General features: G+C 40.8%; 1 protein-coding gene across 3 annotated transcripts in view; it reads right to left on the bottom strand.

Moving 5' to 3' along the window:
• DLC1 (deleted in liver cancer 1) overlaps nucleotides 1-27,296 on the bottom strand; it is a 563,336-nt gene that overhangs the window by 37,217 nt on the left and 498,823 nt on the right. The window lies entirely within an intron of this gene.

Below are 27,296 nucleotides of genomic sequence, written 5' to 3'. Positions count from 1 at the left end.
GAAAAAGAGTAACGAACTTTCTTGAAAACAAGCTTTCTTCACTTTAGGGGAGAAATTAACTAGAACTAAGAAACTACAAGACTGAGTTCTTCCTTTAACATGTCATAAAGAACAGGAATGTAAAACATATAAAAGGAAATCCTGTACATGCATGACTTCTATCACTCTAACACCACCCCATCTTCATTTTTGGAGGTCTCTGATAGGCTCAAAGGAATTCTTTTCTTTGGTAGATGTGGGTGGCAATGTGAAAACTAGGATGATGATCTTTAAAAAACATTTCCCATCAGGCAAAAATGCCATTAGAATCTAAAAATACAATGAAACTCTTATTCCTGGGTTTTCTCTAAGCAAACAACAGGCAAATGTGTCAAGGCGGAAACAGGAAATTTTTATTGGAAACCGCTTTAGTCATTTTACAAAACTGTTGTGCACCGTGAAATGAATGAGGTCCCAGAGAGCCTTTTTTTGTCTGGCTGGGAATTATTAGGCCATATTTGCACATTTCCTGGCATGATGGGATGACCCTCTTTTCCCCTTAGCCCTCAACAGTTAAACAGAAATTCCCAGTCCGTCATCATTCTGGTGCACTCTGCTGATCTCAGGAAGCTGAGGAGCATTAACCCGCCCAAACAGGGCACAATTCCTCCCCTCTTAGGTTTGAGGTCATCACTGTGAGTCCTCTCGGACTCCTCTGCTTTAACAGTGTGCTGTCAGGTAACAGGCCCAAGTTAAAATGCAAGGAATTAAAACAGATTCAAGAAGATTCACACACCTTCCAGATTCTGTGGCTTCCCAGAGGTAGGGCAGAGAGTAGGCAAAGACTCATCAAGGTAGGGCGGATGCTAAAAGCTATAGACATTTTAACAGACATTAGCTGTGTGATGGCTGATGGGACTTTCTGATCTCACACCTGCCACAGTCACAGGACTTCCTACTCCGCTTACTGATCTCCTGACTACTTCAAAGTGGTGAATTTTTACAGGACTGCCATGCAGCTGGACATGATCGCTGCTGCTTGCTAACAGTACGTTTTCCTTGGCAGGTTGGTTTCCCAGGAAGGTCCCCATGAGACACACCAGGAGACCTCACAGACTTGTAGCAAAAGGAAATCTAGCTCAGTGGCTTCCAACCCTAGATGTTGAGACCTTGCTTTGAGAACAAAGACCAGTTCCACCCCAGATATTTTTGCTCAGTCTACAGGGAGCTGTGTCCTAGTATTTTAAAAGCAGCTTTCCAAGTAATGGAAGGCTAGCCAGGATTGAGAACCACAAAGCGAATAACACTTCTTTGTATTCATTCCTCTCATCAATGCTTCCTCCCTTCTCCCCCCTCCCACTCCTTATCTTAACAGCCTTCCAACAGAATTCTGATCTAAGCCTTGCCCTTCCCTTTTCCAAAATCTACCCTAGTCCAAAGGGCCCTTGAGTTCCTGGGCTGCTTTTTGTAATACGCTTACTTCATTATGTCACTCCTTGTAATGTGCTATCAAGTCATCTGCGACTCACAGCGACCCTATGGACAACAGCTCTGAAGTCTGCCCTGTCCTGAGCCAGTCTCACTGACCCCAACACACCAATCCCCATTGCCCCAGTTACTGTATCAATCCACCCATATGAACATGATGTCCTTCTCTAAGGACCAGTCTCTCCTGGCCATGTGCCCAAAGTATGTGAGATGGTGTCTCAAAATCCTACCCTCCAGAAGGAGAACCTTAAGTTCACCCTCTCCAAGACAGACCTATTTGTTTTCCTGGTAGTCCATGGTATGTTTAAAGACTTTTCCAGCACCACAACTCGAAGGCATTGATTCTTCTGTCATCCTTAGTCATTGTCCTCCTTGTTTATAATTTGTGGGGGACTGTGCCACTTTTCAGGAATAATTCAAACTTCATAGGACAATCCAAAATCTTAACTGTATGTACATTATTAACCGTATGTGAGTGAACAATCATGTAGGCTATGGAATGAAAATTTTGGTCTTTACTAAACTACTGAAGAGTTACAGGGATACACCAAGTTCTATCACCCTACATTCCCTTAAATCTGTGTTTTCTCTTCTGCTTCAGACAAGTTTCCTTTCTTTCCTCTACTAACTACTCACTGAGCTTCTCTGTCTTTACCTTCAAGCCCATGAGCTATACCTACTATAAGATTCTTGGGAGCAATGCCTATGTCTTAATTTACCTGTTTATCCTGAATCACTATTTGTGTATGTTGGAGGCATACAAATCTTTGTTGAAAAAAGGAAGAATCTACTAATATTTTCTGTTCTTTACAGGTGGCCTAAGAATTACGATTTAGATTATTCTTTGAAACTTAGTCATTAAAGGGAAGATATCAGGAGTTATCTATATGTAAAGATGGCCTGGTGATACAGAACTGAGCTGCTATGCATCTATCCAAAGGCCTGTGGTTTGAATTCACCAGCTGCTCCATGGAAGAAACATAATCTCCTCCGGTGCTCTTTACTGCCTCTGAAAACCCACTGGAGGGTCAACTATGGGTCTGAATCGATGGTACACACTAACAAAGTGACATCTTAATAAGGGTAAGTCACAAAGCTAATCACGTGTATTAATATTTGTTAAACTCTAATATTATCTATTGCCATCCCTATCCATCTGTGAGTTTGTTGTGCTGTGGAGGGCTGCATGTTCTAACAATGCTAGAAGCTATGCCACTGGTCAATGTCCTCCCAAGGAGATTTTATAGCCTCTGAAAAACGCTGAAGGGTCAGCTATGAGTCTGTTCAGACTCTAAGGTACACAACAATAAGAAATGCCAGTGATCAATAGGAAGATTAACCAATGAAAATCCTACGGATCACGGTAGGCTATTATCTGATGGAATGCTGAAGATAGGTCTACTAGGTTGAAAGGTAAGCAAGGACTCATTCCAGTGATCATGAGGGCAACACAGGACTGGACAGCAATTCATTCTGTTACACATCGATTCTCTGGAATGAGTCTACACAATGGCAATTAACAACACCCACATCTGGTGGCTTAATGGATAGGGGATTGTGCTACCAGCCCAAAGGCAGGCAGTTTGAATCCGCCAACTGCTCCAAGGAGAAAGCCGGCTCCTTTCTCAAACTTCTGAGAGTTGTTATCTAATCTTCTCTATTACAGCAAACATTCTGACTAGCAAGTAGCAGCATTCCTAGCCCCAGGTGCCTAAAAACATCCTAACTGCTATGCATAATCAGAAAGAAACCAGGCAGGAAGGTTTCCTCATAAGAAAGCTAATCTAGAAGATAGAACTGATGACTGAAAATGCAATTTTTAAGGCCTCTTGACCTACTGGTAGATGACCCACATCCATTTTTAGACATCTTAGGACCAAAATCAATAAACCTTTGCCGTCCAGTGGATTCTGACTCACGATGTGTTAACTCCATGAGTTAAACAGCTCCTTAAAATAGTCTTAGCTAAAATCTTTATGACAGCAACTCACCAAGTGCGTCTGAACTGCCACTGTTTAGCTGACAGTGCCAAACTGTATTTAATTTAGGTAAAGCCAGGCAGGCATTCTTCATTTTCCCTCTCAGTTAATATTTATTTCTTGAACATCTACTAGGTATGGTGGCAGTTTCAGGAACAAGAAAAACATTTCATGCAGGAGAGCTCTGGTGGACTACTGGCAAGAAGCTGCACTGCAATCCCAGAGGCTCATGGTTCGAATTCACCAGATGCTCTGCTGGGGAAAGAGGGACAATTTCCTCCTGTACCAGACAGATCCAATTTGATGGTACACACACACACACACACACAAATAAAAAAAATAAAAAATTTTTAAAAATTTCATGCACAGGTTCCTGTTATTAAATAGAAAGAAATTATTGCAGATGGGGAGGGATCACAAAAGAGTACAGTGTTGGTAGGCGACTCCATAGCATACAACAGTAACTGTGGAATGAATAAGCTTCCTAAGGGTTATGTGGGAGAGGATGGACAATCCCCTCCCATGCAATTAACTGCCTCTGAAAACCTGCCAGAGGGTCAACTACAGGTCAGTTCTGACTGATGGTACATAATGACAAGGCTATATACTGCTATCTAAGTATTTCTTAAATGTCAACTCACTTAGTAAAGGCAAAACACCAATAAAGTCCTATTTCATTTCATGAAAGCCAAAGCCATAACAAGGACAAAACACTTTGGTCCTGGCTTAACTCTGTGTTCATCTCTCTGTGTTCACAACTCCAGCCACACCAGCCTCCTCCCGCTCACGTCAAGTTCACATATACAGTTTTATTTTTGTGTCTTCATAGCAATTAACCCCTTTTAACAGTTCGTGTTGTCTGAGTCATTTCCACCATGCAGTCCTATACCAACTGCACAGTTGTTGCTTTGCTTGAGCCTGTTATTGTGGCCCCTCACGTTGAGAGCCCTTTTTTTTTTTAAACAACCTTCTACTTGACTAGGCATGATCTGCATGGCCTACCCTCTCCTGATAGTAAGTCCAAAGTACATAAGAAGTATCACCTGAAATGCAGATAATACACTTTTAAAAAACCAAACAACAGTATCACCATCTTTTCCCCCAAAGAACATTCGAGCTGTACTTCTTTCCAAGTTTTCGGATTCCTCTGGCAGTCCTGGGTGTATTCAGCATTGTTTACCAACATCATAGCTCAAAGGTGTCAATTCTTTGGTTTTTCTTCTTTATTGTCTAGCTTTTGCATGCATATGAGAGGACTAAAAATACTGAGGTTTGTTAGATCAAGGACACTTCAGTGCTCAAAATGAGATCTTTGCTTTTTAACAATATGAAGAAGGGTTTCCCCCCTCAGCTGATTTGCCCAATGCAATCCATTGTTTGATTTCTTGACTACTGTTTCTGTAGGAATTGCTTGGCTGCTGTGGACCCACAGAAGAGGAAATTCCTGACAATTTTAATCTTTGCTGTGTTTATCACGATGTTTACTGGTGTAACTCTGAGGATTTCTGCTTTCTTTATATTGAGATAGAATCAATTTAGGGCTATATTCTTTGATCTTCACTCCTAAGTGCCTCAAGTCAGATTTCATTTTCAACAAGCAAAGTTGTTTTCATCTGCCTATTGCAGGGTGAAAATGAGTGTTCCTCTAATATTGATGTCACAGTCTCTTCTTCATATAGTCCAGCTTCTTGGATTATTTGTTCAGCAAAGATTTATGAATAAATATGGTGAAAGGATACAAGCCCGATGCACGTATTTCTTGATTATAAACCACAAAGTATCCTTATTCTGTTTGTATGACTGGAGTAAATGTTCTGCAATTCCCTTTCCATTGATGTGATCTAGAATGTGTTATGATCTAGATCGTTGAATGTTTTTACTTCATCTAAAAAATAAAGTGAACATATTTCTAGTCTTCTCTGCTTTCAGGCAAGACCCATCAGCAATATTCTTTGTTTCATGACCTCTTTTAAACTGGCTTGAATTTCTGGCGGTTCCTTGCCAAAGTCCTGCTGCAATGTTCTTCTAATTATCTTCAGGAAAGTTTTACTGATGTGTGATATTAATAATGTTATTCGATAATTTACTCATCCGGTGGGTAACATTCTTTGGAATATACACAAATATTCATCTCTTCCAGCTGACAGGCTATTCACACAATCTAAATTTCTTAGCGTAGACAAGTGAGCATTTCTAGTTTTGCAATCTTTCGTTCTAACATCCCATTTGGGGTTCTTTCAATTCCTGGAGACTTGTTTTTCACCAATGCCTTCGGTGCTTCTTGGACCTCTTCCTTCAATACCATTAGCTCTGGATCATATACTATCAATACCATTAGCTCTGGATCATATACTATCTCTTGAAATGGTTGACTGGCAACAAATTGTTTTTATACTGTCTCTCTAGACACTCCTTCTATCTTCTTTATGAGGTCATGAAAATTACCCTATTATTAACAGCACGGTATTTCAGCATAGATCTTGAAAGGTTCTTTTTGTTAATGAACATGTTGCCATTCCACTTCATCTGGATATTCCCTGCATAAATCATACATCTAACTTAAAATGACCTGATTCTCAGTCTACTTCTGATCATCTATGCCTAAGAGACCCGTCCCTTTACATCCATCCTTTGTTAATTTTTTTTTTTTTACAACTTCCAATTTTTCTGGCTGTATACTTCCCACATTCCACATTTTGTTTATTAATGGATGCTTGCAATATTTTCTCTCATTTCAAGCTGTGCTCCATGAGCAAATGAAGGTCATTCATTCCACTCCCATCACTAAGATAAACTCTACTTGGAGGAGGCAACTATTTCTCTCTTGTATTTGGAGCACCTTACCTGAGTGGCTCATCTCCCTGCAATATGTCACTGGCCAATTGTTTTGCTTTTGGGTTTTTTAAAAAGTAGTACATAAGGTCTTCCTTCCTAGGCTGTCTTAGTCTGGAAACTCTATTGTACCCTGTCCAAAATGAGTGACATTACTGTATTCTGAAATATCAGCCAGTGGCAGGGCTGCTAGAATTACAGCACATGCAAGCCACCACAATAAAATAATCTCTCAGACATATAATGCCTTTTTATTTATATTATTTATTTTTTATTTTATGTGTTTACTTTCATTTCCCTTCTTCTGATGTTCCACTGATTATTCTGCTCTCTGATCTATCCCTGGCACAAAGCAATATGTGACACACAGTAGGTGCTCAAAAAAGAAATAAGAAGTATTTATTTATTCAGGAATAAACTACTGATCGAATTTCTGCTTTACTAAAGAGGTTTTCCAACTTTTCAGACAAGTATTCATAACAAGACAGACATCCTAGATGGTAACCTGATAAAGGACAAGAATTTATGTATAGTACAACAGAAAACAGGATGCAGTGTAGGAAAGACGAATGTATCCAGAGGAGGCAGAAGCAGAAGAGGTCACTTGCTGCTAGTGGACAGGTGGAGATGATTATTGTTGGGTGTACTACACACAGCCACCCTAACAAACAAAAGACCTGATCCTGAATCAACTTCATGGTCTGTCATGCTCAAGTTCACTGTCGTGTTCACTGTGTCAAACCATCTTGTAGAGGGTCATCCTTTCTCTTGCTGACCTTCTAGCTTTTCCCAACCTTGTTGTTATGTGCCGTTGAGTTGCCTGTGACTCGTAACGACCCTATGTACAACAGCCCTAACCCTTGCTCTATCCCCTGCCAACCTGTCTCCGACATGCCTATCCCATTACCCCAGTCACTGAATCAATCCATCTCATCGAGGGTCTTCTTCTTCTGCACTGTCCCTCCACCCTCCCAAGCATGATGTCCCTCTCCAAGGACTGGTCCGGCCTTGCAATATGTCCAAAGTATGTCAGACGGAGCTTCAGAATCATTGCCTCCAAGGAGTAGCCTGGCTTCACACTCTCCAGGACAAACTTGTTTGTTTTCCTAACAGTCCATGGTATTTTCAACACTATGCTTCAGCACCAAAGCTCAAAGGCATCAACTCTCCTCCTATCATGTCTAGTCATTGTCCAGCTCTCTGATGCATAACAAGTAACTGCAAAAACCATGACCTGTATAGGGCACACCTTAGTCTCCAGACTGACACCATTGCTCCTCAGTACCTTGGAGAGGTCTCTGACAGTAGACTTTACCAATGTAATTCATCTTTTAATTTCCTGGCTGCTGGAACCAAGAGTGTTGATTTTCGAGCCAAGCAAACTGAAGCTGTCAACAATCTCAATCTCTTCATCATCCATCATGATGTTGCCAATCAGCCCAATGGTGAGAATTTTTCTTTGTTTTCTTGATGTTCAGCTTTAATCCATATGGAAGGCTGCAGTCCTTAATCCTCCACAGCAAGTGCTTCAGGTCCTCCTCAGTGTCAGCATGCAGGGCTGTGTCATCTGCATAACTAGATTGTTGATAAGTCTACCAGATGCCACACTTCTCAGAGCCCAGATTCCTGGAAAATCTGTTCTGCATATAGATTGAAAAGATATGGAGATAGGACACATCCTTAACGCATATCCTTCCTAATTTTGATCTATGCAGTGTTTCCTTGCTCTGTTTTGACGACTGCCTCCTGGTCCAAGTCTAAATTTCACATAAGCACAATCAAGTGTTCTGGGATTCCCACATTTCTCAGAGTCAACCACAGTTTTTTGTGATCCACACAATCAAATGCCTTTGTATAGGCAATAAAACAGAATGGGACCCTTTGTTTAAGAAAGCTGATTATGGTCTTGAAAGGAAGTCTTAACACAGTGGCACACCAGTTACATATTTTACAGTTAAAACGAAGGTTGGCACTGTATCTAACTCACTAGACATGCCTTTAAAGAAAGTTACTGTCGACTTCCATAAATAAAGATTTACAGCCTTGGAGACCCTGGGGGGGGGCCTTTTTGCTCCATTCTGCAGTGTCACTTTGGATCTGAAAGGACTTAGCGTGTAAGACTAGGTGTGGAAGAGGGCATCCACAATAAAGAGAGAAAGTCGAAACCTGGAGAAGCAGAAGAAGCAAATCCAGAAGCAAAAGGAGGGTAGTATGAAGTGGAAACTAGGAGCTAGGAATCCTGTGTTAACAAGTGGAAGTTTGAGGAGGCAGTTCTTTCCTCCCCCACCTTTCCTGCTTGAGAATTAGCAGATTTGCCGCTTTCCAGTAAAGAATATTCCTAGAAATAAAATAAAAACGAGAAAGAAAAGGGACACACTTTTCCTGTGATGTGTTGACAACTTAATGAATGGTTTTGCCTTGAAAGAAGGAAATCTTGAGAGAGACACCCTGTAAACCTACACCTGGGATTACTACAAGAAGTGACACTTTCCAAGAGAGAAATGAAATTAATTGACACCCCCTTCTGGGGATCATTTGGTACAAGTGATTTCAAAAGATTGTCTTTAACATACAAACCAAGGAAATGCAAAGAATTCACATCAAATTATGTGCTTTTCTCTGCAAAGACAACAGCCTTGGATTAATTTCAGCCTATCAGATATAGTTTTATTAGGTATTTTAGACTTGTGTTAATTCAGGTATTACTTGTAAAAGAAGTATCTCTTAACTTATTGGGGGGGGTGCGGGGAAAGGCACTCATTACCCAGCACAAAGAGATAAAACGGAAATAAACTACTGAGGAAATGGATATTCACCTCTATTACATTTTGATCTGTGACAGGATTAAAAAAAAAAAAACCCAATAACCAACTTTAGCTTGCATTAAAAAGAAACATTAGTATTCTAAGTCAAACAAATTCTAAGTTTAAAAAAAAGTTCCAAACCAAATACTGCGAAAAACTCATCTGAAATATCTCTTACAAAACTGTCAATATTATAATCTTAAATTTTTATGAAATGAAGCAGATGTTTTAAGATTATACAAGCCATTTCCCTTTTCAGTTACCATTCAAGGCATAATATCGGGTTACAAAATTAAAGTAGTCCCTGTGTCCACTATTAGCTCTTCTAACCTTGACCTTCACCCTATATTCTGTGGCTACACAGGAAAAGCAAAATTTTTGAAAACTGTAGTGCTAAAATAACCACTTAAGAGTAAAAAGGCCAACAGTGATTCTAAACAAGTTACTCATTCATATTTTAGCTTACTCTGATGGAGAGGAAAAAGAGAAAATCAAGAAACTAGGAAAAGATCAAATTACTTTATATCAAAGACCAATGAAAATCTGAAAAATGAAAGATACTGGATAAGTATATAAACTGCCTCTAATCACTCTTATGTCTAAAACAGAACAAAAAATAACGCTAAATTTGACTGTTTTGTGCCCCAAAAATGGACCAAGAAAAAGACGTATGACTTTGGAGGGCGTTAAGAATTATTTCCATCAAATTTACCTGTGATACTGGCCTCCAAATATACACTATCTCAGTCAAAGTTTGGTTCAGGTGTATCTATTAGGATGAGTGACATTTCTGGTTTTATAATAGACGCATCTTCCTTACAACTACAAAAAGGTTTTCATTTCTGTTGCTGAGTCTATATGCTTGCTGAAAGGGATTGGAAATTTCATCAACTCACAAATGGCCTTGGACCAGTTAATGAACTTCTCCAAATCACAGCTGCCTCTCAGAGCAGGGAAGCTGCTGTGTATCACTGAGTCAGAACCGACCCATAGCTGACCCTCCAATGGGCTTTCAGAGGCAGTTGATCACACAGGAGAAGACTGCCCACTCTTCTCTCACCAGAACAGGGAAGAGGCAGTATTTTTTCCAGGCTGCTCTTGTACGACTTTATTTCCCATTACATGATTTCCAAAAGCACAAGCACCCTTTCTAAGTCCATTTTCCAAGTCATGCAATTCGAAAAAGGCAATATACTGTCAAAAAAGCACTATACTGAGACTGAATATTGCGCCTTGCTTTTCCAGACTCAGTAGATAAAGACACATTTTACAATTTCAGCATCTCCCATCAATTTTGTCACCTGACTGTGGCAAAGGGCACAACTGTAGGACAGCTCCAGTACATAGACCACAGGGCCATTTAGCTCCCAAGATCTCTTCCTTTCAAGCTTTCTAAAGTTCTATGAGCCTGGGAAATGCTCTGGCTTCAGGGTGTGGAAAACTTTTGTCCCTCAGACATCCTCTAGAGACTCCAGCACTAGAAGGAAGGCGCCTTTCTGACAAGCTCCAGGAAGCGACCTCCAATCCTCTCCACAGGACACTCAAAGGTGGGGCAGGGGAGAGAACAAAATGTGGATGGGAGGTGTCAAAGGCATCTGAGGACTAGATCTTCTCTGACCTCAGTCTGCAATTAGCTCCTGATCTTTCTCCTGATAGGAGAGGGGGAACATGAAAGGAGGCATACTTTTCAAAATGAAGCTAAGCATAGTAGCAGAACAGAAAACTAGGATGACTGATTATAAGAAGCTGACTTCCACTGCATTTTGGCTTAATTTTTGCCAAGATGCCCAAGAACTTTATATCCTCATCAGCACTAATTTTCAAGATTCTTTTTAAAAATGTTTTTTAGTGACAATTCTCTGAGAACTATTGCTGTAAAATCTGTTCACCAAATAAAACATTATTTGGTATAATCAATAGAGCCTGGATTTGAAAACCATTACCCACATTCTTCCTCCAAATATTTATGACAGAAGCATATACTTCCCTTTACTATGCTTCCAGGAAGCAGATGCAGAAACCACTAATTTTCCAATCTTGGGCTCTACCAGTCTAGTGGTAAGACGCTGCATTACCATATCAAAGGCACACAGTTCAAATCCACTGGCTGCTCTGTGGGAAAAGGATGGGCAATCACCTCCCATGCAATTTACTGTGGCTAAGGGTTGGTTCTGACTCTGGCACAAACAACAATTTGTGGGTGAAAAGGCCCTAAGAAACTACAAAGAATTTTCCAGTCTCTATGTAGATACCAAATACTATTTTCTAAATTGCATCAACATCAAAGCTTATATTCAATCTTGTTGCAACTGAATTAGAACCCACTCATATTTGAGCCTCCAGTGGGTTTTCAGTAAATTGTAAATTGAAGGAGGAGGTATCCTTCCCAGCCATGGGTGGATCTGAGGCACTACCTTTGGGTTAAACAGTGCAACAAACTACCTACCATTGTTGTGTACCATCAAGTCAGAACCAACCCACAGATAAGCTTCTCCTGCCCCCCAAGCAAGTTTTTAGAGGCAGTAAAATCACACCAGAGGAGACTTCTATTGTTCTCCTGTGGAGCAGCTGATGGATTCTGTCTGTGTACCTTTTGTGTTAGAAGTACAGTTCCCTGTAGCAATTTCTATCAAATACATCCATAAACTGAATTTTACAGTGAACAATCCCTTATTGATATGCTGGTTCTGCTAAGCAAAGTATTTAACTCTTTCCCCTAAGTCTCAGATTCCTTGTCTAGAAAATGGGGATAATTACATCTACTTTGTGGGGTTACTGTGAGGATTAAGTGTGACCCTGAACATAAACTGCACCATAAATCTTAGCTTCTATATTATTAACGAAGTCAAAAGTCTTAGGTATGCATATACATATAATTAATGCATTTAATATATATTAAAGCAGAGAATCCAGAGTAGGAAATAGGGAGGCCCATGAGGGAACATACAAAATTTACAAATATTCCAAGCTTTCTTCCTATCTGCCATCAATTATGATGGCAACAAGAAAATTATGTGGTGGGGGAAAAAATGTTAAGACAGCAGAGTGGACCTAATTAAAGAACCCCAGCAGGACTCCCTACTCCTTATCATTAATCACGATAATCCTTAACAATAACATACATCCCACAAAAGGAAAAGTGCAGACAGGAAGAGCTGCTCTGCTGGGCCGCTTAACCCTTTTACATGAACTGAATTTCTGACTAATTTGAACTGTAAGGAAAACTCCAATGACTGCTCTCAAACAAGCAGCCCATCTCTGTACAACATATTAAAACCCTACAGAATCCTTTCTTAACAGAGGAAGAACTCTCAAATCTCTATGCTCCTCTGCAGGCAGTAGATGTGGAGTCAGAAGAATAGAAAGCTACCTGCTTCAGGAAAAGCACCTCCCCCTAAATTGACAGCATGCAGAAGAGAAAACTGGAATTGCGCTCTTTGGGCCAGTGCTTAGATTTTTACCCTTAATGGTTCACCTCAAATCACCAAACTAAGGAAAACTTGAATGCAGTATAGATTTTAGAATGCTAAATGGATCAAGACTGTACATTCTAGCCCCGTCACTCAAAACTATCTCTCTGGAGTGGGGTTGGGGGTAGAAGTTCCTAATAAAATGAGCATTCCGAGGGACTTCAGAAATGGCTCATTTTAGAAATTCAACAATCATCTCCCCTCGTTGGATTTCAAATTTTGTATAATTCTAGTCACTGAATTGTGCAAAGACTATAGGTGAAGATCATCTTTCCCCCAAATTTTCCTTTATAATCTCAAGAACAGGCCTGTCATGCTGAGGGCTTGCCAGTCACACCATGGGGCCAAATACTGCTGTAAAGTTCTAAAAGCACAGAAGAATTCCGTCTCCAGTGATTTGGCAATATCCAGGGAGGAAGGGGAAACATCTGAAGTTATTTTTAATTTTTCAAGTTTTCTGGCTGTACTGGGTGAATGCCAGGGTGGGTCAAGTATTGTCTGGAGCCCTTCAGGGTCTTTTTTGCTGCATGGCCTCATTTCCTTCTTCCTGTTGCTAGGAAGTAGAGTTAAGCATGAGAAACTTGTGTTTACAATACTGGACCATCCTGTCCAGTACAAGGCTCTCTTCAAAAAAGTCCTATTCACCTTACTTCACTGTACTTTGGATGCCCCTATTCTTCTGCATTAAATCAGTCTTCCCTGAATACATTCAAATTGACTATTTACCCATCTCCTTAGGTCATAAAAATGTCATGATCATCTGAACATTGCATCATGGCTTCAAATCTCCAAGGGGACTCTCAGGGACATCTACGCACGTATTTGATTTATTTAGTTGTTTGGTTTTTTTTAATTTGGAAAGCACGTTTTGGAATCTCACCACCAAGCCTCTGATTGAGAGATAGCTCACTCAAGTCTCTGTTTAAAAGTCGTCTACTAGATCTACAAATTAAAAAACTTTACCACTGTATACACTTTCTACTCATTTTTCCAGTAACTTTCTTAATTATAACCTCTATTAATTTGGTATAGTTTTCAGAAGCACCCCAAGCATCCTTTTTAATATAGCAACTATCACATCCCTTGCTTGGTCTTTATGTTTTAAACTCTAGTACAGAACACAGACACACACACAGACAGACAGACAGACACACACACACACACACACACACACACACACAGAGTTTTTAGACTGAAGGGCATTCTTCCTTTCACCTTCTTTCCAGTACCACTAGAAAATCCTTTATTGCTCTAGTATCTTACAACTTAAATTAGCAACAATCAATTTCTGAACTATTTTTCTCTTTCAGGAGCAAGTGGCATTTCCATTAAGATCTATAAATGAAAGAGGTTAAGAAACATGTAAGTAAATTAACACAATGGCTCTCTTCATCCAATCCATGGGAACACTTAAATTGGAGGTGACTTCAACAGATTTTGTAGCGTTAGGAAAACAAACTACTCAGTACCCCTTTATTGAACTCCCAGTTTGTTTGGTGTTGAGGTGTCACTCAACCTGAATTAAAATCCATTTTTTTTTGTCTAATGCAAACATTTTATTTTTTTTTTTTAAATGCAAACATTTAAAGACAGCTGAGAGAAAGTCAATCTGCTGTGTGTCATTTTAAATGCTGAACAGTAGTGTTAATGAAAAAAATATGTATGCAGGCTTGGGCCCCTCTGTAAATCTGGTATGCCACAATAAAATTTAATACATATATGTGATCTCCAACAAATTCTCAGAAGATGTCTAGAAATAACTTCTGAACACACATCTGCTATCCATTTTGACACTCATTCCTCTGGGCTCTCTCCACTTTTATTAGAGCGCTGCTGACTTAGGGTGCCCCTCACACCATCTGCTGTAGCCTGCAGTCAAGGTGGCATTGGGTGACTCCATTATGGTAATTCCACACTTTTGGTCACCAAGTTATCTCTGTCCAGGACCAGCCTACTGGCCAGAAGGATTCTGAATGAGTCAACTTCTTCTAGAGGCTGCTGATAGATTTCCATGCAACACTCTGCAGTCAGTCTGCTAGGCTATTATTTTCCCCTAATCCCTTCAGCAAACAGAACATTTTAGGGGTGACAGAGAGAGGGGAAAAGTAAACTTGAGACTTGGTATTCTGACTTTTCCAGAGCTGTGAATTTTTCTATCCAAATGCATCATGCATGCCACCTTCATGAATCTTTGTGTGATTGGAAGGCTAAATGGATTGCATTCCTCTACCTCACCCATCAATACCGAAAATGTTTCTATTTGCAAACTATATTAGACTGGAAAGAATGAGAAGAGGGGAAGTGTTCACATTGAGGGGATTCCTTTTACAGAAATTATTAAAAGCTGACAATCTGTTGAGCCTCAATAGTACTAAGCATCTAATTTATATGAGGTCGTTTAACGTCACAATTCCCCCGAAGCAGTAAACACCGTTATTATCACAGAAGAAGAAAGGGGCACACAGAGCCTGTGTCACTTGCTCAGGCTAGACTTGCTAGTTAACAGACTGAGCCAAGCCAAGATTCAGACTTCATAGGTTGGCTGTGCTTGGGTGTAGCTCCTTCTGAAGCATCAAAGGCTCTGGATGTGACGCTGGAGGTGGGGACAGGAGCACAAAATGGGGCAGAGTTCCAAAAGGCTGTCGCCTGCCTAGGAAAAAAGTTGGGTCTGGCGACGAGCTTCCTTCCCTTCCCGACCCAAGGACTAGCTTCCGCAGGCTCCTCATCCCGAGCCAAAGGCGAGGACAATGCTATCGGACATTTCAGGAAACCTCATTAACCCCCCCCCCCCCCCACACACACACACCCCTGCACAGAAGAAAAACTGCAGCTACTAGGGACCCTCACATGCAAGACATAGGCTTGCTAAATTTTTTTTGAGAGCACTCTCTAGAGACCAGCATTTACCAAATTGAGACCTTCCTGGCAAAATTATACACAATACTTTTAAAAGATGTGAACGATGTAGATCAATGATTTCCAGTGAAATGAATTTTTTTTTAAAAAAAATACTTTCAACCCGTTTTTAAGCACAATTCCTGGTGCCACTGTAGTTTGTGGTAGGTATTACTACAGTCACAAAATAAACTTTCAAGGAGTCATGCAGACTTCGTACCTGTATGGGGAAGGACATAGAAAAAGTCTGCTCCTCCAAGGAAAGACATACAGGGACCCGAGTGCGCCTCGAACCCACGAAGCCCCTGGGCTCAGCTGCGACCCCCAGACCGCAGACTAGTCCGGGGATTTAGATTAAGAACAGCAGGACCACCAGCGGCGGCCTGGGGGAGGGATGGAAGCCGCCCAACTCGGCGCCTAAGCGGAGGCTACAAGGGCTTCACTTTACGCGCAGCCACCCCAACCCCATAACCCTGCCCCGACTCCCGCCTGGAGCGCCCGCCCCCGGGCAATGAGTTCCCCTTGGAACTCGTTACCCAGGATTATAATCGGCATCCCCACACTGTCGCCCCCGTTTCCTTTCCCACCCCCACCAAGAAATTCGGGCGACACGATCCCGAGTTTCCTCAACGAATCTCAAAAGCACAGAACGACAGGCACCGACTTGACAAGGTGGGGTGACATTTCCTCCGCAGTGGGTTCCCTCCGCAGCTGGCTCCCGCGGCTGGCCTGACGGCAAGGCACAAGTCTAGCTTACGTGTTAAGATCATGGTGTCCAGCTTCTCTCTGCACATCAAGTGCGGCGGAGGGGGGCGTCTGAGCAGTGGGGAAGTCGAGGCACCCTGAAGCCCACCGAGAGCGGCAGCCGAGACGCGCGCGCTCGCAGTCCTCAGCGCATCTTCGCTCGTCGTCGTTTCGTCCCCCTCGCCCAGGCCACAAAAAGAATGGGAAATTTTCCAGAAGTCCAAAAGGGAAAATGTTCAAGGAGCTGGACAGGAATCCCGGGAGCAATCGCTCCAGCTGCGGTGAAGCTCCGCCATGGCTGGGGCTCCGAGCGAAGCGCCTTCGCAGGAGTGTCTCCAGCACTGTGGCCGCAACGCGCCCCGCTGGCCGCGCCCTCCCGCCAGGACCGCCCCTGGGGGCGGGGCGAGGACTCGTAACCTCCTCCCGGGTAGGGATCAAGGGCCGAGCATGGTGCAGCCCTCCGCCCCGCCCCGCCCCCAGGCCCCACCCCGCTCCCAGGTCTCTTGCCCCACCAGGCCCAGCCCCGCCCCACCGGGCACCTCCCCGCGGCAGGAATTTTTTTCCACAGGCTTCCACGTCTGCAGGCGGAAGCATCTTGAAGTCTCCAGCTACTCACACCAGGATAGCAAAGGCAGAGCTGTACTCTGCCTTTCTCTGTACTCTGAGCTGTACTTTGCAAGGGTTTCCTTGCAGGGAAAGTCTTGGCTGGGCACTGGAATACTCACATGTGTGTCCCCCCCCCCCCTTTTTCTTTCTTTTAGTAGCTCTCTGCATGCTTTCTAAAAACCATTCTGGGTCTTCCAAGGACAGCGGAAGGAAGGGAGAAATTGAATCCGTAAAATAGGGAGAAGAGGACCAGTCTTTATGACAGATACTATTTATTGATGAAGCCTTTAGAAGTTCATAAATAATGTCATTGGGTTACCAACCCTGGAATAGAAGGGATTTGAATTTTTAACCAATTGGAATTGAGAATTTATAGTTATAAAGACGTTTCTCAAAGGATGGCCCTAGGGCTACAGTCCATTGCCATTCTTGGAACTGTTAAGAGCCCAACCCCAGGCTGCAGAATTGGAATCTCTGAGAATCAGAATTTGCTTTCGCCCCCCGCCCCAAAGCTTTGTATGATTCTGAGGTATGCTGTAATTGAGGGCTTCACCCTTCTGTCAATGGAGGCTTGTGTTGCTATGTTGCTTACCATGATTCTGAGAAGTTGTTGGCTTCCAGGCTAGGAAGGCCTGATGATCAACTTCTAAAAATCAGCCAAAGAAAACTCTATGAATTACAGTGATGTGATTTGTATTAGAATTAGTTATGGCATGCTGCAGAACTTGGCAATGTTTCTTCTTATGCATAGCTGTTATGTGCCATAGAGTCAGACTCATAGCTGATCCACCAGTGGTTTTTTTTTTTTATTTAGAGGAATCGGAGGAGACTGCCCTTCTTTCTCCTGTGGAACAATTAGTGGATTTGAATCATGAACCCTAGGGTTGGCATGGAGTCACCATCAATCAGATGAACTTGAAGGCAACAAATTGCTGTTGTTACTGTTCTATATTGTCCACTACAACTCATAGTGACCCCATCCATGAATAACAGATCAGAAACTTTGCCTAGCCTGCATCATCCTCAAAATTTCTACCATGCTCTGGGGTCTGTGTTTACAGTTACCTTATCAATCCACCTTGGTGACAGTCTTCCTCTCTTTCTCTGACTCCGCCTTCCTCAGCATGCTCTTTTCCCAAGGACTGGCCTTGCCTGATAATACACCCAAAGTATGTGAGACAAAGCTTCATCATCCTTGTCTCTAAGGAGCACCCAGGCTGCACTTCCTCGAAGACAGACTTGTTTGTTCTTTGGATACCCCATGGGTTATAATAACAGGATTTCCCTCCCATATTTAAAGATTACATCTGAATATAATCACAATAAGTTTTAAAACATAAAACCAGGTTCCATAAAAATTCATGTCTATTCATTTCAGAAATTTTCAGTGTACTATCTCAGGACTACGGACTAAAGAAAACTATAGATCTAAAGCCATCCATTAAACAAATACAGGGAGAACACTGACTATATGCTAAGCATTGTTTTAGTCTCTGAGGACCCACGGGTGATTAGAACAGACATCTCTTCCATCCTGGGGTCCATTTCCCTATAAGATCGACAGTAAATGAAATACATATAGTATACTAGATGGGGATATACAAAAGTGAGGAGGAGACAGAGAAACTGGGGAGTAATTTATTTTTGCTATTGTTGTTATGTGCCATCAAGTCAGAACTGACTCACAGCTGACCCTCCAGCGGGTTTCAGAGGCTATAAATTACAAAGGGGGAGACTGGCCATCTTTCCTCTAAGAAGCAGCTAGTGGATTCCAAGTGCCTACCTTTAGGTTGGTAGCACAACGCCCTACCCAGAGTTACATTCTAAGTAATTTCATCCTCAGGCTTGACTTAACCCTGAAGCAACTAGCTTAAACCTTTGCTCCAGTGATATGAGGCAAGCAATCTCTTAGGAAATCTATTTCTCTCCCCCAGGAACTAAAAGACTCCTCTGCACTTGGAAAATGTCATAATATAATTTATGTTCAACAGAGTATTGTGAAATTTGTAGGGAGATAATTTTTATTTATAATGCTCAAAGAAAATATGACAAAGAACAGAAAGTTTTGAAAATAATTTTTGAGTAGCATTATATTCAGAAAATAATTACATTAGAAATGTCATAGCTGCCCTTAAAACAATAATTTATATCTGCAGCATCAATGTCTCAAGCTGATTTTTGGGTTTTTTTCTCTCCGACCCTTTGGCGTCTTAGTGGTAAGGAGCTGACGTAGGAATTTAGCAGTTGCTCCATGGCAGTCTCCTAGTGTACAATTCACTGCCTCTGAAAACCCACTGGAGAGTCAGGTATGAGGTGTTTCCCACTTGATGGTACATGACAACTCCCCTAACTGGTTCTGAGATTTTAGCAAGTCGTTAAAACGCAGGTGCTGGATATATTAAAAAAACTGCTCTGGTAGTAGCCTAGCACATAGGGAGTTGCACTGCTAACCCAGAGTGGTCCCTGTCTGACAGTTCAAACCCACCAAAGGCCCCATTGGAGAAAGAGGAACATTCTTTTTTCATATGACTTACAGCCTCATGTAAACCCTGCAGGTTCAATTACGATTCGGTTCCAACCTGACGGCAAGGAGTATGAGCTTGTATGTAGTCAATAAAAATCTAGTATCCCCGATCTATATAAGACTTCTTTCCACAATTTAACAACTAAAAGATAACACAATCATAAAATAAGAAGGGACTTGACAATTCACCAAAGTGGACGTTCAGATGGCCATCAAACTTATGGAAAGATGTTCTATTTCATTACCTATCAGAGAGATGCAAATCAAAACTATAGTATCATTGAACTCACACAAGGTTGAATAAGATAAAAAATAAACCAGAAATAACAAATATTGGCAAAGATGTGGGGAACTGGAATCTTTTATCCATAGATGCTGGGAATATAGTGGAAAATAGTCTGACCAGTTCCTCAAAACCAAAGATAGAAACACCATATGACTCAGCAATTCCACTCTTAAGTATATACCCCACAGATTTAAACTCTGAGATTCAAGCACTGTACATCAGTGTTTGTTGCAGTACTGTTTACAGAAGTCAAAATGTGCAAACAACTTAAATGCCATCTGCAGATGAGTATAAGCCATACAAATGGTCGGCAGAAGAAATGAAGCTTGGATGCATGCCACAATACAGATAGAGTTTGAAGACATTATGTTCAGTGAAATAAGTTAATCACAAAAAAGACAGGTATTGTATGACCCTATTTATACAAAAAGATTAGAAGGCAAATGGATAGAGACCATAGGTTATTAGTGGTTACCAGGGTAGGAGCAAAGTTGTTGTCTAGGAAGTAATGACTTTTGATTAATGGTAATGGTAATATTGCATTAAGGGTAGAACTGTAATGTCAAAGGACCTAATTGGTATGAATAAATAATACACTAGTTACAAGCTGAATTGACAAAAACTGGGTAATGTATTTATTACAATGGCTAAAAATCTTTTTTGGGGTGTTTAATTCATTTAAATAAAGTTTACAGAGATTTGGGGTTTCCAGTCAAGCAATGACTAAAATTAAAAAGAAGAGCTTCTGAGGCTTCTTAAAAATACCTCATTGGATTTGGTTTCTTGGTTTGGACGTTTAGGACCATGGTTTTGTGGGACATCTCAATAAAGTTTACGGGACTTCTGGTGGCTTAGTGATAAAAGGTTGTGCTGCAAACCCCAAAGGCATGCAGTCCCAGCTGCTTCTAGGAAGAAAGAGGGACAATCTCTTCCCATGGGATTTACTGCCTCTGAAAACCTAGTGGAGGGTCAGCTGCAGGTCCCAACTCCATGGTACATAACAACAACAATAGTGTTCAGTGCTTTGTTCTACGTTCTAGTTGGTTGCATAATATCTGGGATTTTAAAAGCTTGCAGTCAAGTAAGGTACAATAATTGTTTTCTATCTGCCTGAAGCAATAGATAAAGAAGAAGAATCCTAGACAGGAAGAGGAAATAGACGTGTGGCTAATTGCCTACATTAACAATTGCTTCCTCATAATGATAAGTCCAGAAGAAATGAGTAGTACGCAATTACTATAACCACAGAGTCTGATCAAAGATTGTATAGAATAATACTGATCAAAAGGGGAAATATACAAAACAGAATTTCAAAAACTCAGTCTTACTTTTTTGGGATGGTAACTTTTTTAGCACTAAATTATACCTGGGTAGAAGTATATTTGGGTATAGGAAAAAACTGCTAAAAAAATTCTTCATTTATTTTCTTTTTAACTTTTGATACTTCTTGTTAGTTCCTTTGCAGATACTCTCTCACACATTAATTTCATATGAAATTAGGGGTAAAAATCTAATCGCCTCAGTTTCTGTTTATAAATGTATAAACTGGTAGCAGAATAAACATACACATTGGATATTATCTGCCTTCTAAATCGTGAAACGAGGCTGCTCCCTGGAGGCAAGGATTTTGAAGTTCCGCCTCGCATACTTTGAGCACATGGCCAGGAGGAACTAGTCCTTGGAGAAAAAACATCATGCTTGGAAAGGTGGAAGAACAGAGCAGGGGAACAGGACCCAGAATGAGATGGATTAATTTAGTGACTAGAGAAGTGGGATTTGGTCTGTCGGCGACGATGAGGTTGGCTCACGATAGAGCAGGGTTCAGAGCTGTTGTACTTAGGGTTGCTGTGACTCACAGGCAACTCGACTTCACATAACAACAACAATTTGCGGCCATAAAATGAAAGAATAAATTTTATCAGTTTTATGATTAAATATGAATTACAGGAATTTTGAAAGCAAAAACTGACTTTAACTACTCTTTGATATTATTGTTATTACGTATTGTCAAGAAGGAACTAACTCCAGTGGGTTTGCAGAAGCTATAAATTGCATAAGAGGAGATTGCCCATCTTTTCCTCATAGAGCAACTGGTGGGTATGAACTGCTTGCCTTTGTGTTGACAGTGCAGCTTTCTACCACTTGGCCACCAGAGCTCCCTACTCTTTGATAAGTTGATAAATATGGCAAAGATATTGTGTTAGATTTCTACTGCTGCCATATCAAGTGAATGGCTTTAATACACAGAAACTTATTCTCTCACGAAGTCCAAAGTCAGAGTGCTACTTCTATGCAAAGGCTCTCTCTGGGTCTCATGGCTTTAAAAATTTTCTAGAGGAGGAGCAAGGATCCAAAGGACACTCTTCCATTCTTTCTTGGTGATTCCATGGAATCCAGTCTTTATGAAACCATAATACCCTGGAAGGTCATCTATGAGGCTATCTGAATGCAATGAGAAAGAAAGGGAGAGATGTTTGAAATGACCATTTATTTGGATCAACCTTCACTTTTAAATCAATATCCAGCTATGATTCTATAGCATATGCTCACTTGAAATTGTCCAACAGTTTTGAAAATCTGAGGGGCATCACTCTTGTGTTTGTTTTCAGCAAGGAGCTGTTTTCTTGCAATATGTTGTAGTAATAGGAATAGTAAAACATTTGCTCTTTTCTTCACTGTGAGTTGGAAGATGCTATGGGGTATGTTTGGGCACTTGCCTGAAAAAGAATAAAAATTCTCTTCCTTTCATTCCTCACAACAGCATGCTGGGTATGACAGTTTTACAGGATTTCTGGTAACTCCCACACAGCTTCAGATCATTAGTTATGTTAAAATCCACAGGAGCATGGAGCGGCAGTGTATGGTCAAGCTGGACTTTCCAAGTGTAACTAACTCAGTCAATTAGCTCTCACTGACTCAGCTGTACCAAGTTGTGTTGTGGGGAACTGCAAGGCCACAAATGAAAACTTTCAACAGTACATCCGGCAAAACCATCTCTAAGAAATTGAAAAAGAATAGCAAGAAAACTCGACACCCTCTATAAAACCAAAATTATAAAAATTAGAGCAGAAATAAATGAAATAGAAAACTGAAAAACAATTGAAACCAACAAAACAAGGAGCTGGTTCTTTGAAAAAGTCAATAAAATCGACAAACCACTAACAAAGGAAAAGAAGGAAAAAGCACAAATAATCTGAAGAAGAGAAGAAAAGTACATCTGGCAAAACCAACAAACCAACAAATAAACCTCCAAACAAGGTCATGGACTGTTGGGAAAAAAAAAGAATGTTTGAAGATCCATAAGGTGGGAGAATCAAGACTTACGCAGTATTACTGAGCAAGTATTTGAATAAAAGATTATTATGGCCATGTTTTTGGTGGGTTGACAAACAAATATGTGAAAGAAACAAACAAATTATAAAAGCCCTCTAATTTCACCCTGGATTTTCCTAAATGGCTGACATAGAGAAATGAACTTGTGATGGTCCTTAAATTCAAAGATGTCTAGTTGACAGAGATCTGATGTAAATCATGTTGCTAACTTGGTCATACAAGTGAACTTGAGTTGCTTGCTTAATAACATCTCTGGCCTTTCAGACTGTTACAGAGCAAAAAGCAATAGATTTCAAGTTGAAGATTCAATATATAATTTGGAAGTAAGTATTATTGTTAGAGAATTTAGGGGAGTTCTGATGGCATAGCTCACAGGGAGCTGCACTGTCAACCCTCTCCAGTGGTTTGGATCTGCTAACTGCTTCACGGGAGAAAGAAAGGCAATCTCCTTCTACGAAGAGGTACAGGTTCAGTAAGCCTGTAATCAATAAAAATAAATTAAATGGGCTCAGTGTACATATGAGCTGGACATACCCACTTAAAAAAAATTAATTAAAGATTAAAGGAATCCTAAATGCAATTTTCACTATTAAAAGAACTTCTAGGGCTAGGTACACAGTTAATCCACCAGCTGTTCCATGGGATAAACATGGATAGTCTCTTTCCATGCAACTTATTGCCTCTGAAAATCCTCTTAAGGGTCAGCTATGAATTGGTTCCAACTCAATGGTACTCACAACAACAAAAGGGCAAGGTAGGATAACTGAATAGGAATGAGCACAGAGACAGCTTTAACTAGCTTGCTAACATTCTAGCTCCTCAGTGCAGTGGTGATTTCAAAAGTGTTCATGCTATTTTGCTTTATGGTCATGTCGTCTGTAGAGAATTATGCCTCTCTGGCAGCTTGAATTCACCAGTGGTTCCCGAGGAGAAAGATGGGCTATCTCCTATGTGATCTATTGCCTCTGAAAACCTGTTGGAGGGTCCATGAATAGGGTCCCATGTGACAACAATGAGTTTCTTTGGTGTGATATCACATACATGGTCTTTTTTAAAAATCATGTAATTAATTTAAAAAGAAAAGTAGCATTCCTCAACAAACTATCAGTTGTCAAGTTAATTCCAATTCATAGTGACCCCATGTGTGTCACAACACAGGGCTTTTTTTGTTGGTTTTTTTTTTAATTTAAGTAAAATTTTATTTTATACTGATTTACTTACAAAGATCATATATATTGTTTTTCACACCAGATCTTTCCCATTTCCTTTCTCCACCCCTCCCTCCACCCTTCAAATTGTGCTACACTATGATTAACCACCCTACGAAACCACCACCCATCCCCACCCATCCTCACCCCTCTCTCTCCACCCCTTGGATCTTGGACAGTCTTTGTCTTTATAGGACAGAGTTAGTTCACATAGCATAATGCTTTCCTGTCCCTCCAAAGTTAGTGATTTACAAAATAATTGCTCCTGTGTGCTGCATAGTATTCCATCTAGTGAATGTGTCATAAATTGCTCAGTCCATTAGATTGTGGGTGGACATTTGGGCTGTTTCCATGTTCTTGCAATGGTGAACAACACACAGCACAATTTTTAATAAATTATTTTTCAGAAGGATGTCACCAAGTCTTTCTTCCAAGGTGTTCCACAGTAAACTTGCATGTCTGATCTTAATAGCCAAGCAAAGCATATTATCCATCTGCATCAACTAGGAACTCCTAAAGTCAAATTCAAATGCATGTGGAAGGAAGCTGAAATAGCTCAGTGGAGACAGTGTTATTACTAAAGATTTAAAGGTTCCTGGTTCAATCCTGGGTTTTGGAAGTCCTGGTTCTATGTACATGCAATTATCAAATGCATGGGGAATAAAATATCATTGGCTCTTTGTGAAGACTCAACTTACTATGTTTATAAAGGGTTTGAAACACATATATGTATTTAATATCCAATAATAAACGCTGTATCAAATTTTCAAGTGTATGTCTTATTCTATTTAAGTGCTTAATTAGACTATAATATTAAGAGTTGTAACTGTCATCAGTCAGTCAGTCTTTGCCAGAGAGTTGGAATCAACTAATTGCTGACCTCCCAGCAGGTTTCAGAAACTGTGAATTCCATGGGAGGAGATTGCTCATCTTTCTCTTGGAGAGCGGCTGGTGGACTTGAATCACCCAGGCCTTTGAGTTAGCAGAGCAACTCTCTCCGCATTAACTGCCTCTGAAAACCCGCTGGAGGGTCAGCTATGGGTCGGTTCCCACCCTATGCTACACAACATACACATACACAACACAGCACTCTAATCAGTAGCTTTTTATATTTAAGTTTATGAGTTATTCAAAAGAATGCTCTATGTTGTTAATTGCTGGCAGCTATAATGGCACATCCATGTTAATGCCATTCTGTCCAAGGTTAATGTCCACTGAATTCATACAGCACATAAGACAGGGAATTTCCACTTTATTTTAGTTCTGGGTTAAAAAATAACAGATCATGTTACTATTGCTCACGCTATAGAATGTTAACTGCTGGGAAGATAAAAATCCAAGGTAGGGGGATGGAAAGGCTGCTGACATTTCTCAGCACCCAGATTCTTAAGGAAAAGCAAACTGGAGAATTTAATCCCAGAGCCATAGGATATTCCTACATGGCTTTGATTTTTACTTGACGTGATCCTGCTATAAGCCTGATTAAATTATTCTTTAAAGTCTCTTTGGAAAGAATGAAGGAATGCTAATGAATGTGGTATGAATTTTAAATTTTTCAAGGATGATCAAATTCAGTAGAAATGGAGGTAATAATTTCTATCAGTATCACCCAAACAGTGTTGAAAGCTAATAAATCAGCTCATAACTTGCATTGTTTTTATTTGCCAGGTCTGGTGGATTAGCAAACCTCTAAAAGTCAAAGTCACTGGGTGGTGCAAATGGTTTTTCCTAACTTAATATTAGTAGTTCAAACCCAGCCAGCAGCACCACAGAAAAAAAACGCTGGTAGTCTGCTTCTATAATGACTTCAAATCAAAATCCAATCCAATGCCATCTAGTTGATTGCAATTCACAATGACCCTACATGGTAGAGTTGAAACAGTCCCAAAGGATTTCCAAGTCTTTACCAAAGCACAGATCCTTTCCAGTGAGGCAGAAGATGGGTTTGAACCATCCCACCTTTCATTTGGTACTCAAATACTTAACTACTGCACCATCAGGGTCAAGAAAACATTTCGAGCAATTCTACTCCATAACATAAGGGAAGTGATTCCATGACAAAAGGTTTGGCTTTGTCTGGCAAAGAGGATCCAAGCATCAAAAACAAAACAAAACAAACAAATTAAAACAACCTTGTTCCTCCCTAGACCAAATGAAGAGAGCTCTGATGGCCGTGCAATCTCAAAGCACGTGGTTCAAATCTACCAGCTGCTCCTAGGGAGAAGGATGGGCAATCTCTTCCGTTGAGATTTACTGTCCGAAAACTCACTGGAGGGTCAGCTATGTGTCTGTTCTGATTTGATGGTACTCAATAACAACTACAACAGACTCAAATGAAGGCATCTTGGTAGCACAGTGAGTTTTATATGGGGCTGCTAATTGAAAGACCTGGCAGTTCAAATCCATCGTTACTCTGTGGGATAAAACTGGCCAATCTTCTTCTCCTCGTTAGTGGAGGATCACTGAGTCAGACTTGACATGACTGTGGTGGGTCTGATTTGGTTTTTGAGGCTAAAATGTAAAGTGACTATCTCAGCACCATTTTCCCCCAGCACTGAGCTTCTAAACAGTATGCTCGGTTTCCTGGGGAAGTGAGGAATCTGAGCAAAACCTCTGCCCTAAATAAATCCCCAATAGAAGACTAGAAGGCGGCAAACGGAAGGGCAGCCAGCTTCCTGAAATTAGTATGCTCCGACTTCTCTCTTCTCTTCTCTAAATGAATTTAGCACTTCTTTGTCCTCACAGCTTTGCCACTCAAATTGTTCTATGCCAGCAGTTTTTATTTCCTTTGCCACCAACTGCAAATCTCAAAAAAGAGAAAGGAAGTTCTTACATGCTGATCTTCAGATCCTGTGACTGCTGCTGGCCATCCTAATCTGAACATTTCACAGTCAGGGAGAGTCACAAGTCCTTACCTGGGAAATACGGGTGTGACGGAGCAAAGCCACTGCACCCAAGGCTAAACAATGAACAGTGTGCAAACCATAGTGACTGAGAAAAAGAGGGTCTCAGAGGAATCGTGCATACAGTGTTGCTGTTGAGGCCACTAACGGTTTTAAGAAGGGCCCGTAGGGAGAAAATTCAAATACTAAATCCCACATGTGTAAGTGCATATGTGTATATTTGTGTGTGTGTGTGTGTGTGTGTG

The sequence above is a fragment of the Elephantulus edwardii genome, unplaced genomic scaffold, assembly GCF_000299155.1.
Source record: "Elephantulus edwardii isolate Elephantulus edwardi_28Jun2011 unplaced genomic scaffold, EleEdw1.0 scaffold00128, whole genome shotgun sequence".
NCBI classification, from domain to species: Eukaryota; Metazoa; Chordata; class Mammalia; order Macroscelidea; family Macroscelididae; genus Elephantulus; species Elephantulus edwardii.
Note: the sequence above shows the minus strand (reverse complement) of the source record. Positions and strands in the feature narration are given on the sequence as shown.